This window comes from Pogona vitticeps, chromosome 3 (genome assembly GCF_051106095.1).
Source record: "Pogona vitticeps strain Pit_001003342236 chromosome 3, PviZW2.1, whole genome shotgun sequence".
In the NCBI taxonomy this organism is placed as follows: Eukaryota; Metazoa; Chordata; class Lepidosauria; order Squamata; family Agamidae; genus Pogona; species Pogona vitticeps.
The window spans coordinates 115,077,903-115,093,018 of NC_135785.1; the positions used below are offsets into that span (position 1 = coordinate 115,077,903).

The following is a 15,116-nucleotide window of genomic DNA, read 5'->3' on the forward strand; positions in this document are numbered from 1 at the left end:
TCATCTTCCAGTGTCATATCTTTTAGTCTTTTGTTTCTGTTCATGGGGTATTCTTGACAAAGATACTGGAGTGCCTTACTAGTTCCTGCTCCAGGTGGATCGTGTTTGGTCAGAACTCTCCACTATGACCTGTCCGTCTTGGGTGTCCCTGCATGGCATAGCCAATAGCTTCTCTGAATTACTCAAGCCCCTTCACCACAACAAGGGAACAATCCGTGAAGGGGTGAAAGGATCTAATGATGGCAATTATTATATAGGAAACAGACCTTGAGCTATTGTGGACATATTGATGGAAGTGTCAACTCAAATGTGTGGTTGATGTGAAAAAATAATGAAATATCTTCCCTACTATGCAGAAAGGTCACAATATTTGACATTCTTTAGCTTAGGACAAGCTAGGGAAAACTTGAAAGAAGCACATACAGTGGTGCCTTGCTTGACGATTACCCCGTTAGATGTCGAAATTGCTTGATGATGAGGTTTTTGCGATCATTATAGCGATCACAAAATGATGATTCCAATGGGGTTTTTTACTTTCGCTTGATGACGATTTCTCTTAACAGCCATTTTAACGGAACACATTATCGTCGTCAAGCGGGACACCACTGTATAGTATGTGTGGTACAGGCTTGGAGAGTTTGGAAGTCAGGCTCATCCAATTAATGAATGATGGAACATGAATATCCAAGTACTGTACACTTAATGAATGATGGTATATCCAGGACGGATAAAAGGAGTTCTCCATATTGCACCTAATACAGTGTAGTCATGGCAGTCAATTTGAATGACTTTAAAAGGAGATTATTCAACAAACTTCAGGGAGAATGTGGCTACCGGGCTATTTGTCATGATGGCTCCATATTACCTCTAACAATAGAGGCATGATGCAAGTTTTTAGGGAATACAGGCAGAAAACTATACTGTACAGTACTTGGATATTCATGTTCTGCCATAGGCTTCTCAGTGGGTCATCTGGCTAGCCACTGGTAACAGAATGCTGGACTAAATAGGCCTTTGATTTGACCTTGTATTATTTGTCTCATGCTCTTGCATTTGAAGTGGGCCAATTCACAAAACACTGGTTTAGCTGGTGGGGAGTGAAACAATATTGTTCGGGGGGGGGGAGCATACCTGTCTGAAAATGTCCACACACTTTTAATGCCAGAATCATGCTTGCAAGCTAATTAGGACTGTGAACTGTTTGTCAACCAAACATGGTTGTTTCCACTGCAGTGTTCATTTTCAAAAGGTAGGCTTGATCTGTATTGAAAATCAGGTTTCTGATTAGAAAGTTGCCACGGAAACCTCATCTTTCTCATATCAGCTATTTGTTGCCTATCTGATCCTGCACAAGCTACTATTTATGTCTGTCAGTCTCTCTACACCTTGGCCTGACTGTCACAGGTCTGCCTGTACTCCAAGGAAATAAAGATGCACTTTCCAGTGCACAGAACTGGTGTGACACATGGATACACATGTGCCCATGAAGCATAAAAAATGCTCAGCTGCTGCTTGTCTCCAATGGGACGGTGCTCACTGTAGGACTGAATCGGCAAATGTCTTCTGTAAATAAATTATCAATACCAATTATCAATACCATACCCTTCAGGTTTTATATTACTTTCTCTCCTGGGTTATGTCAGTCTCATCACTCCAGAAAAGGACCGTTTCAGATTACAGTAGAATGGGAAGAAGGAACTATTAATAGCAAGAGTAACCCAAGTTTCAGTAATGTGGTTTATGCTTGAATAAATTCAATACATTAAGAACATGTTTGTGGTTATTTTGTTCACACTTCACAGTAACTGGAGATAATGTTTTTATTGAGAAATCATCACTTGTGGTCTGAAACCCAGGGTGTTGAGCCACTTCTGCATTTCATAGTTGAAAATCAAAGGTTGGTTCTCTTCTTAAATGTTGCAAGTGCAAAGTATGATTTCAGATTGTTAAACTTTAGATTAAAAGGTGGTAACTGAAAAATCCATTGAAAGGAGGTAAACATACCGAAAAACAAAACAAAATAACAAGACTAACACTTACTTTAGTATGAACACTTATGGATCACAGAACACTTCTTCATACACAATCCATTAATCCACAGGTCATACTAAAATTTCTTAAGTCTTTAAAGTGCCACAATGCTTTGTTTTGTTTGGTCTATATGTGCTGTAATTGACAAATGCGGCCATCTCTCTCTCTAAAATTAAATTTAAAAATTAGGATTTAAATAGAAGAATCATGCATTTCCTAACATGACATAACACAACTTTCCATCTTCATCTGTACCTGATAAAAGATACCGGTGCTCATCTGTAAGAGTCCAAACAGGTAATTTGCAGCCCCCAAGATGTTCAGCTGTCATTCCTATCATTGCTTACCAGTGCTCACAACATGTATACCCCTAGTCTAATCAGACATGACAGTAACATGATCTCTGTGTTGCCAGGTGAGGTTAAACAGGTGTTTTTGAAAGCTGAATATGCTGAATCCACCCAAAATTTGTGCTTTCTTCTACTCTCCCTTCAGCTAAATTCTCTGGGCTGGACTCTGAAAATGGAAACACGCCTCAGTGACCGGAAATTCAAGGAGAAATTATAGTAGAATATAGTCTCTTGCTCCTTCTTAGCTGGCCCCTTCTTTGTACGGAAGCTGCTGCTAAAACCATGTTAATACCACTTTAATCAGAATGGTTCACCGGTGGTCTGTGTCTTTCACTTTTCATTTAGTTGTAGCCTGAGATGCTCCTAGTTTATAGGAGAGTAAAAGACTCTTGAGAGTCCCCTGGACTGCAAGGAGAACAAACCTATCAATTCTGAAATAAATTAACCCTGAGTGTTCACTGGAAGGACAGATCCTGAAGCTGAAGCTCCAAAAATTTTGGCCATCTCATAAGAGATGATTCCCTGGAAAAGACTGATGTTGGGAAAGTGTGAGGGCAAGAGGAGAAGGGGACAAAAGAGGTCAAGATGGATGGATGGTGTCATTGAAGCTACCAACATGAATTTGACCAAACTCCAGGAGGCAGTAGAAGACAGGAGGGCCTGGCGTGGTCTGGTCCATGGGGTCACGAAGAGTCGGACATGGCTTAACCACTAAACAACAAAAAGTCCATTGATGAAGGCCTCTGCTGTTAAGGTCATCTACTGCTGCTTGTGGTGTAACAGTCACTATCATTTTCCCCTTGAATTCTTTCCCAGTGTCTACACTGATTTCTGTTGCTGAACTCACTGAAGGACTGAGAGTTCTGAGAAGATGGTGTTTTGTTGAACACTATAATTTACAGCTGTGGTAGTGTCACTACCCAGGGTATAATCATGCTCTTGGCAGTAATTACACTCAACTTTTTCTAAACCTGTTATTCTTGTGGCCTGGCTCTTATCCCAAAGGATACCTCTGGAAGCCACAACTGGACATTTCATTCTAAATAGGTGATGTTGGCAAATTGCAGAAATGTTGCTTAATTCAAACAAATGTAGTTAGTTGTCATTGAAAAACATGTGAGTTCTACTCCCCTAAATGATGTGCTTTATTCAACAACCCCATTGACCAGACAGCTTCAATTTACACGAAAGCAAAGCAAGTAACAGATTATTCTCCATAGGCCCAAAGGAGGAGGTAGTACAATATTCCTCTGAAGTGCTCAGGTTTGGATGTTGGGGAATCTACAAAGGAAAAACTAGAATTCCTACTCTCTAGATGTCTGGCCCAATCCTATATAAAGTTTTGACTATTCTTTTATAGTAATGAACAGAAAGCCTGTGCCTCCAAGACAAACAAAAATGATAGCAGGGCACAACTTCACTTCAGCACTGTTTTAGGCCACAGTTGAGGGATACTGGTTTTTTTTAGCATCCACCTATCTTGCACATGTGGGAACCCAAGGCAGCAGGGAGGCCAGTCAGACCCACTCCGCTCTTCTGAGCGGCTCTTTACGCAGATTTTTTTTTCACACTGAGGAGCGTCGCAAAGTTGCCCCCCCCTCCAGTATGCAGTGGGCACCCTACCATCTCAGTCTACCCTCCATGAATAAAAGGCTGCAAAAAAGGCTTCCTTGCTTTCAGCTGTATTCGGAACAACTTAAAATTCCTCAGGGGTTAACTTTTGGGAGGAAAACCTAAACACAAAGATACTTTCGAAGCCCGTCCTGCCCCTCAAGCGCGAGATAGATAGATAGATAGATAGATAGATAGATAGATAGATAGATAGATAGATAGATAGATAGATAGATAGATAGATAGATAGATAGATAGATAATTTCCACGCTGCAGTCGGAAGTCCTTTGCGCTCTTCGGCCACCGCTCCCCAGTCTCTCCCTCAGGCCTCCAGCGTCTCCTCCGGCTGTTCCTGGAGAGGAGATGCGCCTTGCCTCTTCCTGCGGTTCGGATGACAAAAGTGATGGAAGGCCACGTCGTGTGGAGTGTGTGTGTGTGGGTTTTTTTTATGTTACAAAATGGCTTTTGGGAGGGACAAAGCCTCCTACTTCGCAACTCAAACCGGGCTGAGGAGACGAGGTGCAAACCGCTCGACGTCTCCTCAGAAGAGCCCGCCCTCCCTCTTTCTTCTCCATTCGGCCTATGTACGTGGAGCTTTGGGAGACTCGCTCCCTCCCCCGACCGACGCAGCGGCCGGCCGAAGCGCTGCCCCCTTTCCGCGGGGCCTGGCGGCTCGCTGGCTCCCCAAGCGGAGGCGGGACCAAGCGGGAAGGGACCGTCTCCTTTTCCTCCTCCTCCTCCTCCTCTTCCCCGTGGCCTGGGCTGCCTGTTCCCTCCTTTCCTATCCGTTCCAAGCGGAAGATGGCGGCGGAGCGGAGCGGCAGCTGCGGGCTGACTGTGCGGCCTGAGGGATCGTTGTGGCGCGCCGCAGTCACGCGGCCGGTGCTTGACCGAGCCTTGTAAGCCTCCTGGTAAGTCGGGGCTGGAAAGCCGGGATTGCCGGACTTCGAGGTCCCTTCGTGGCGCCTGGAAGACAATTTGGCGGGGAGGGGGGGCAGCAGTTTTACCTCATGTTCCTTCGCGACCTCAGGTGAGGAGGTACGAGGAACCAGCAGACCTGGGCGGGAGGGGGAGATCATCGCTTGGGATGTGCTGGAGAGAGTGGGGACCTCGGAAGGGAGGGACGGGGTCCGGGCTGGATAATCGGTGATTTGGAAGCCGGAGGCGGGGGGGAAGCCGCGGAGCCGCGCCGAGATGGGGGAGTGCGAGACTGACTGAGTCTCAAAGGCCCCCGGGTGGAGGACCGACCGGGGGAGGATGTAAAACCACGGCAGGATTAAAGTCTGAGGCGCGTGTCTGTGAAGGGGGAACCGCTGAAGCATCCACTGCACGAGAGAAACAGCCACGGGGGATAATAGCAACTTGGGGCTTGCCTCGAGTACTCAAACGCACAGCACTCGGAAGTGTTAATTTTTCCAGTAAATGAAAGCTCACGTGAACATAAACGCATTAATCTTAAGGTTCCACCACACTCTTGGATATTATTCCATCGTATTTCTCCCCAAGGAGCTCAGGGTGGTTAGCTGTGAGGTTATCCTTTCTTCACACCAGCCCTCCAAGACTGAGAGACAGTGACTTGCAGGCAGCTGCCCAAGTAAGTTTAATAGTGGAATCCTTTTAAAAATGGACCCATGCTATATCTCTTTTCTCTAAATTATGAAATCCTTGAGAATATATTCTTTATCACATACCTGCCAGGAATGGTATAACACAATTGTGAAAGTAAGGACAGGTGGTATCGTTATTAGATCACTAAAATAATCATAAACCTCAGCTAGTTTTTGACCTTGTACAATTCTTCATTAGGCTGGGCAACACAGACCTGTGGATGGTGCTGAAAACCCCCAGAAAACTTCAACAAATAATGACAAGGACATCTGCTGTGAAGCACAGTCCCCAGTTCCTATCCCATCTCTCCATAAATCTAAGCATGATATATTCTTCCAGCCTTGGTCTTCTCCTCTCACTCCTCATCTGTAAAGTGGGGTTAGTAAATATTACTTGAGGCAAGGTATGTGACATTTTTGAGTGGACAAAGGGGCTGTATTGATGCTAAACATTATTATTGCCCTTTTTCCTAAAATTGTAGGGGCAGTGTAGAAGCAGTGTTTTCTAATTTTTCCATGTCATAGTACTCTGAAATGCAGACTGTCCAGTGCCTTCATATGAATCAGTTGAACAAGTGATCCTTTATTTCAACTTTTTCAGTATTGCAAGTTGTTCCACAGTTTTCAGATGGGTCAGAATTACTATTCTTTCATTACAGATAGGGCCTAAGGTTCAATAAGCAGTGGTTTACAAAGGAAACCACTTTACATTACATTCAAAATAGGAAGATGTAAAAGCATGGAATTATAAAGAATAGGTTAGGTGCGTGGAAGAGGGAATTGATTTGTTTGAATGCTAGCAGAAGTAACAATAAACTTTCAGGTGAGGCATTCTGGAAAGAATATTGAGGAGGGGACATAAGTAGAACATATGTCTTTCATGCCAAAGGCCCCAACTTAATTTTACAGCATCTCTAGGTGATAAGGCTTTGTTGCACAGGGATGGACAAAAGGTTAATCAGAAGCTCTAGGTGAGTTGCAGTGGATTTTCAAGTGCTCCGGTAATTTCACAAGTATGACTGATAGTAAGGAAAAACCTTCAGTGGCTGATATAGTGATGGTCAGTTATCACTTAGCCTTCAAGTTTTTCATTAACAAAATGGGAATATTAATTAGTTGCCTTTGATGAGTTCTTTATACAACTCTGCTCCTTGCTTTGGGTAATGTGTACAATGATAATAATAAATTTGTAGATTTGGATGGTATACGCCCATACACACTTTTGATATATGTTTCATGGGCTCCGGGTAGTAGTTGATACTGCTTCTCTCTTTTTAATAATGTATACTAGTTCTAGTTAATAGATCTTGTGGGTCTAGCAAGAAGAAGATTCCCACAAGCCAAAGTTTGACCATCTCTGCTGTAGCAGCCTAGTCAGTGCTTTTGAGAATTGCTGTTTATTAACTGCTACCAATTAGGCTAGACCAGTTTTCCTCATACTGGTAACCTTCATATGTTTTGTGCTGCAGTGCCACGCTGATATCAGAGTAATTACCAGGTTAATATACATGATGAGAACATTGCACAGACAGGGCACTACTACCAAGAAAGCTCTTTCTCCATTAGTTGTCTATTACATCTCAGAAGGTGGGTGAGAAAGGTCCTGCTGAAGTTCTTCGTTTGCTCACAGTGCATGCTTAGGACACTCTAATCAGAATTCTTTAAAGATCAAACCCAGAACTTTAAAGTTAGTCTGGCAGTGGCCCAAGATCAAAGCAGTTGAACAAACACCATTGCAATAAGATCATAATTCACAGTCCCGTTTAGCAGCCTAGCACTATATTTTGAACTAGAGATAGGCACGAACCTCAGTTCTGAGTTTCATGCCAGTTCATAAGCACTGCACAACAGGTCCTGCATGTTTCCTTTCCCTGCCTCCCCAGCTGGTGCCCCACTCACTGGCCAGAGTGTGCGCCCCTCTTCCTTCTCTTCGGCTGTTCAGCCAGTCCACAGTGGGAGCACGGATATGCCTGTCCCGCCTTGTTTTCTGAGTGGGCGATCAGCCAAGGAGGCAGGGCAGGGAAGCCCTTTCTCCTACTGGGCATAACAGCTAAGGACGAGGAAGACAGGACCACATGCCAGCTGGTGAGTGGAGGAAACCAGCTGGGGAGGGGAACTCACAGCACCTGTGCTTATGAACCGAACCAAGGTTCATGCCCATCTGTTACAATTTGCAATGTTATTATGTTTTTTTATTTAATTTGCCACCCTGTTGGCCAAATTTTATATATATAAAATTTGTTTATATATATAATATATATATATATATTATATATATATATTTATATATTTATATATATATTTATAATATATATAAAATTTGTTTATATATATATTTGTTGCCATGTTTTAGTTTTAGTTTCTAAGCTGAAAACTTATGGACACTATGAGGCTGCTGATAATAAATCAGTAAGATAATATTTCTTCAGAATGGCAGGCAAACTACAAATTGGAAGAAATGCAGTAAGTGGATTTGTGAGCCTTAAAGCAACCCGGCACATAACATATTGCAATGTAATGTGCATGTCAGCAGAGTTTAGTATTTAATGCTAGGCTATCTTTCTTGATAGCATCCCAGTATGGATGCTATTCTAAACTGATGAAAGGTGTTCTATACCATGGAGGTAAGTTCTGTCTCCAATAATAGAATAGGATCATGGAGTACACATGGCAGCAGACCTGTTGGTTCATGGGGGAATGGAACATCATCCAGAAAAGAATGGCACTGCCATGTGGCAGGAAAGAAACATTATAATAGAACACCCATCTTATAAGTTTCTTGGCTTTTATCTAGTCCATCACCACTTGCAAGCACTGATTCAGCATCCATGCAGCCTGTTCTGATTAAGGTAGAAAGAAGAGGGAGCTGGTAATATCACTTGCAGTTTATTGCCACATATAGTTCTGTCTCATCCGGCTTAGCACAAATGTTGTGAAGTCAAGCAGTAATCCCCTTAATGGGACATCATTTTGGGAGCTGGTGTCCTTGTAGAACCAGATGTAGACATGGGAGTGGAAATAATGGAATACTATGTACACAGTTCTCCATTCAAACAGTCTGTCCAGCAGTGTTCAGTAGTCACTAGTCATGGAAGCCTAGGGAGAGCCAGGAGAATTAACAGGCATCTGCTTTCATGTTTTTCTTCCAGTTTAGTTCACCTATGAGAGAAATCAAAGGGTTACTGGTATCAGTCAGTCAATAGGTTTGTTCTGGTCATATGACCTGTTCAGATACACAGTGTACTGTTATCAAAACCAGGCTTGGAAATCAGACTCATTCCAAACAGACGTCTTTTGGCACTTTAAAGACTAACAAACCTATTATTGCATAAGCTTTTATGGACTAGAGCCCATGTCATCAGATGCATGAAATGTTGTCCTCACTTGGCAGGTACATGTACATATGTTTGTTTGTTTCTTTGGTGGATTGCAAGCAGTTAGAGCAGATGGAACTGAAGTACAAAAATTACAGACAATGACATTATGTTAAAGCTTAGGTTTACAGTGATCATTGTTGACGATAACCTTGAATTCCTAAGTTAATTAACCCCTAGAGTGAGATAAAAATCTCTTGTCCTTATTAAGAGCTACAGTTGAATTTCATTGTAAATTGTAATCCAGCAGTTTTTTCCCCTGTATTCTCCCTTTAGTGACTCTATCTACTTTCCAAACTTTAACATAATTATTACTTTCTGTACTTTGAGCAGTTCAATTCCTTGTGTCCTGACTACTTATGAGTTTCCCAGTTGCATGGATGCATATTTCTGAGCTTTAAATAATGCTTCATGCATCTGAACAAGTGAACTGCCACAAAAGCTTTACTCAGTAATAATTTGTTAGCCTTTGTGATGCTGCAGCACTATTTTTTGCTGAAATAGACAATAGAAGTCTCATCCAACAGATATCTCAGTCCAAAGCAGATTTCTTCAGAAGGAATTAACAGCATTGCCTCATTTAAAATACCCAGGACCAGCCCATTTCATAAAGAAGCATATACCTATGCTGTGATGCAACTTGTCAGATCATCTCTGCTCAATGTAGTGAAGTCAGGAGTGAAATGCACAAATGGTAGCTCTTCAGACCTCAACAGTTCAAATTCATCCATCACCAATGGGACCAAATAGCTCTGAAGTGCATTCATGGATTCAAGGGAATCAATAGTAGCAGGCTGATGGTGAATGATTGTATTTTCAAAGAGTTTAGCAAACATGTCACAGCATGCCTCCACAGATTCCTTAATATCCCTAGTCAGATCAAGTTGCAAAAAGGATGTGAATCCCCCAGAAAAGCTGTGCTAGGTGGTATTTGGAGAATGCAATGGAATCAGTGAAGCGTAGCTTTTTTTTTTTTTTTTTTTTTTGGTCATCATCACTTCCCCAGAGAAAGTTGGGTAACAAGCTTGCAAGAAGGAGATTTGGTGAGACTTACAGTGAGTATCTTGCATTTGTTTCCAAGCCATCTCTGTAGCTAGCCATATGCACTCCTGAATTTCTACATAGATTAGATGGAAATGTGGGTTTTGGGGGGGCATCTGTTGCTGTGCCTCTTTTGTTTAATATGCTCCTTATGCCATTGCATCTACCACATGAGATTTTGATTATTGTGCTCAAAATGAATATTTAGGGGTGCCATGAAGTTGGAGAATGATAGTAGAACTTTATTGTTTCAATTGCAAGCTTGCCCAGAAGTTATGTCAGAAATTAAAAACATAACTGGAATAACCAGTAAATCCAGAAAATAATATTTAAGAAAATCCTATCTTGTTGTGAACTACTGTATTTTCCCATGTCTAAGACAATACAGTACTTTTGTCTAAAACCTTTAGACTAAAAATTGAGGATCCTCTTATACACAGAAGTAAGCTAAGGAGAGAAGAAAAAAGTGGAAGGTGGAAAGAATCAAAGCAATCCTGCCACGATTTGATTGCAGCTTTCCCCCTCCACTTGCTAAGGCCCATGGGGCTTAGCAAAAGGAGGGAGGAAGCAGTGATCAAAGGGGTGCAGGATCACTTTGATCGCTGCTTTCCCTGCCACTTCCTAAGCCCCACAGAGCTTAGCAAGTAGAGGGGGAAAGCAGCAATTAAAGCAATCCTGCAGCCCTTTGATTGCTGTTTCCCCCCTCCTTTTGCTTATCCCCGTGGGGCTTAGGAAGTGGAGGGGGAAACGGCGATCAAAGCCATCTGACAACCCTTTCATCCCTGCTTTCCCCCTCCACTTGCTAAGCTCTGTGGAGCTCAGGCTGTGGCGGGGAAAGCAGCGATCAAAGCGATCCTGCAGCCAAAGCAGTGATCAAAGTGATCCTGCAGCCCTTTGATCGCTGCTTTCCCCCTCCTTTTGCTAAGCCCCATGGGGCTTAGGAAGTGGAGGGGAAAAAAGCGATCCTGCAGAACTTTCCCCCTCCACTTGCTAAGTTCCATGGGGCTAATTTGGAATTAGAAAAGTGGGGGTTGTTATATATAGCCGCCTAGGGTGGTCTTTGTTTGACCAGATAGGCGGGATATAAATTAAATAAATAAATAAATAAATAAATAAATAAATAAATAAATAAATAAATAAATAAATAAATAAATAAATAAATTGGGCTGTCTTATTGTGAGGGTTCATTTGGTGGGGCTGTCGGCACTTCGAATAAAGGACGAGACGGTTGTGGTAAATCAAATGGATCTGCATTTATTGCGGCATCAACACCAACAGGATTTACCCCCAGGAAGGGGTTCAGAGTCTCTTGTAAAACGTTACTCAGTTTTAACGGAGTCCACAAACTATTTACAAAGGGATGTGTCGTCTCTGGGTTCCAGGGTTCTGTTAGAGGTGGCACAGGTCCCAGCCCAGGGTCCAATTCTTCTTCTAACGAGATCAACGGTAGAGTTTCTTCATCCCCACTCCACTCACCCCAGGATGACCTGTCTCCTCCTTCTGTCCCCCAGGGGCTGGGTAACCCCCCAACTTCCTCAGTTCGGCAATATGCCATTGCCTTTTCCTCTCCAACTCACGAGCTACAGCCTCCCGTTCCTCTCGGAGTTTCCTTCTCCACTCCTTAGCCTCCGTCTCGCCCCAATAAGAAGGACGAGGCTTCAGCCCAAGCTGGCGACGCTTCTCCGCCTCTTCATGTGGGGCGCGGACTTGTTCCCACTTGTGGGTCCAGGGATCCTCCATCCAGATCCACTCCCAACCCCCCGGTATCTCCGCCTGCTTTCCCCTTATATCTCCCACCGCGGCCTCAATCTCCTCCCTCCGTCTTCCCGCCAAAGATCTCCCGGGTTCAGGGGTAAGGGTTAACCCTTTCAGAGTCGCCTCCAAATCTCCTGTATCCACCCCTTTGCTTAGGGTAAGGGGTTCGGCGATCTCCTTTTCCCAATCAGGGGTCTCCACACCTTTCTTTTCCCGATGCGGTGGGGTCAGAGGTGGGGATGTTTGGGTGTGATGGGTTCTCTTCGGGAGCGATGGCACTCCTACCATGGCCTCCATTTTGGGGGCCTCACACTTATACATGGAAAAATACAGTAATAGTAGTTAATCTGTCCCCACCTCCCAGGATTTGGGAAAGTTTCTTACTTTGGTATGTTTGCAAAATATGTGTTATGCAGCCAGGAGTTTGCTTGTCTTATCATCTTTCCCTGCCATGATAGATGGCTTTGTAACCTTTTTGTCAAAACCTGCTTCTAAGGACTTCATTGAGCTCTAGTTTGCTGCTGATTATTTTGAAGTGTTTTGCATTGCTCTTCTGTATCACATTTCATTGTATTGTTTCGAAGTTGAGTTAGAGAACCTTACAAGTATAATTTTGATGGAAATAAAACTAACCAAAAATCTTGCAGCACCTTGAAGCTTGCTGTTTCCTTTGCTTAAAGTTTTTGGATAGCAGCCCACTTTTTCAGACACTGAAGAAGTGGGCTTCAGCCCATGAAAGCTTGTGGACAAATGAAATACTCATAGAATTGCAGACCTGGAAATGAACCCTATGGATAATCAGGTTCAGCCAGTATCAAGGAGGCACAGTAGGGAATCAAACTCCTAACCTCTGGCTCCCCAGCCAGATACCTAAACGACTGAACTATCCAACAGTTCATGTTAATCTTGAAAGAGCCACAACATTACTCCCCTGAAAATTTCTTCTCAGAAGGAATTGGCACTGACTGGAATACACATTTATTTGAATTGTGCAATTATAGGTATAAAATCTGTTTGTTAAAATACCTTTTTGTATTAATAAATATAATATTTTGAAAGAACTTGACTAATAGTTGTTCAATCTGTTAAGCAAATCTCTCTTTAATAAGAGAGACATGCAGCTTTAGTTTGGTAAAATGGACAGGTTTTTTTAGTTCAACAAAGGCTTAAAAGTCCATTCTACATTTTCAAGGGGCTTGTGAATTAAAGAGGACAGTTCATGAAGAAACTGGAAGATGCACTCTTTTTTTTTTAATGAGCAGGATGTTTTTTTAACCACCTTAAATGTTCTGTCCATGTGTATGGCCAGCTAGGTGTTTATGAGGAGAAAAACTCTGAGGAGTCTCCATTTTGCAGCCCTGATACAATGAATCTAACAGAAAAAACACCTTTGTGTACTTCTCTTGCCAAAAGTACATAGCAATCCCAGATGCTTCTAATGGCCTTGTCAGAAGTAACTGAGTAATATCACCTGCATTTAGATAGATATAACATTATTTAAATAACCTAACTTCATGCTGCCAGAGTAAATCCGAAACGTAGGAGTGTTCATGACATAAAGGATGAATTCATTACTGCAGGGCTCCACATGTTGATCCTCAGTTCTTCCTGGAGGTGCCTTCATGCATGTGCAAACCGTGTCTTTGCTTAGTTTTTTACTTTGCAAAAATCAGGATGAAAAGCATGGTGCTTTACTGCTCTGGAGGAGAGGGAAGAAAGAAAGAAAAAAGTGAAAGCGAAGAGAAAAAGAAAAGAAGGGTGATAAAGATTGCAAGAGGCAAGCCGGCGCGGCGGAGGAAAACGCTAACCGCCCGCTACCGGCGCCATCTTGCTTCCTGGTCATCTGATACAGCCTGATACATCTAAGAAATGAATTGCATGGGTTTTGAATGACATAATTGGCTAAAAATACAGTAGTGTGTTGCAACTATAGTAGGCACCTGAATCAGTGGAACTTAAGGAGAAGTTATCTCAGCAAATTCCCACTGATTCATGGAGCCTACTCTAGTTATGACTTACTATTGGAATTCATCCAAAGACTGTCTGAGAGCTGATAGTCAGATAAGAAGGAGATTATGATGATGGGTCAGTGTAGCTCTGGTGGGCTATAGTTGTTTACTTGTCATGGACTTCCTAGAAATGCAACCTGCTTCTGTAGAAGTTGTTTCCTTTTCTTAAATCTATTTGGAAGGACTCTCTCTTCAATTAACTATCAGTGTTGTCTGTCTAGACTCTGATCTGTATGCAGTGGTGTCATTCGATTTGTGCAAGTGATCTTGTACTCACTGTTCCAGATTATATATCACAGGGCAGACTGTGCTTGTAGTCTGTGTTTGCATACTAGTTGGTTAATTGCTCAATGTTGTTAACCGATTGCTTCTTGTTTGATGGTGTAGGTAGTAGCATACTTTTTTTTATTCATTTACAGTAGCTTTATCAGCTGGGGAAGAAGTAAGGGCTTGCTTACTTCCATAGCAACAGCAATCAATGGTGGCACTGTCGCAAAGCTTCCTTTGCTGGCCACTTCGTATAATTACAGACTCCTGCAAATAGGAAACCAAGTGGTCATCAGTGACAAAGATCACTGCTTAGGATTTCATCTTGCTCAGTCCAGGGGCCAGGAAAGAGTCCCTCCATGTCAGCTACTACTTTGTTTATGGATTAAAGGCAAGAGAAGAATTTTTAGTGAATTGTTCGTGTTTATAGAAACTTTATTTAAATTAGTTAAAATTTAACTGTAGTGAACTATATTACCTGCTGTGCCTTCAAGGCTCATGAGACAGAGGGGGCAAATCGTACATGGGCAAAAACATTTAATTTCTATGTAGCATATTGTACACTACAAGCCTTGGAAGATTTTGTACTGTAGTGTTTTAAGGCTAGTTTCTAAAATGAGGGAGGAGTTTTCCAAAAGTTCAGTGCTCCAGACCATGTGCATCTGGTTTGTGAAATTCTTAAATACACATTTTCAATATTCCTTTAGGATGGAGTATAGCACGAATTCTTGTTCCTTTTAGATGCTTCTCGTATGCTTAAAAAATTGCAAGAAAGCCATAACACTGTGGCTAGATTCTAAGCACAGCAACAACGTCTAAGTAGCAAAGTAGTGATGAGGCTTTTGCTGGACATTTAACTGTTTTGTTTTTTAAAAATTGAGGTAGATTTTTGAAGTTCTGTTTCTTTTTTAAAGTTTTTTTTAACTGTGGTTTGTAGTTTTCAGAGGCTGGGTGATTTAAAACAGTCGTTTCTGATGCTTGTAGTGAGATGGTAGGAGTACAGTCACAGTTCTCATTTTCTTCTTGAAGTCAGACTGTCATGAGGTTATCTCTTTCTTATTACTATTTTAG

General features: G+C 42.3%; 1 protein-coding gene across 3 annotated transcripts in view; it reads left to right on the forward strand.

Annotated features, from left to right (window-relative positions):
* Nucleotides 1–4,763: 4,763 nt before the first annotated feature.
* The window catches only part of NDST2 (N-deacetylase and N-sulfotransferase 2), a 119,563-nt gene continuing 109,210 nt past the window's right edge, over nucleotides 4,764–15,116 (forward strand). The window contains exon 1 of one of the 3 annotated variants that reach the window (XM_072994960.2): nucleotides 4,764–4,903. The gene's annotated coding sequence lies outside the window, so the exon portion shown is untranslated. Of the gene's footprint in view, nucleotides 4,904–5,797; nucleotides 6,004–15,116 lie in introns of those variants that run through there. The other 2 variants (XM_072994961.2, XM_078391114.1) reach the window with 2 other exon arrangements.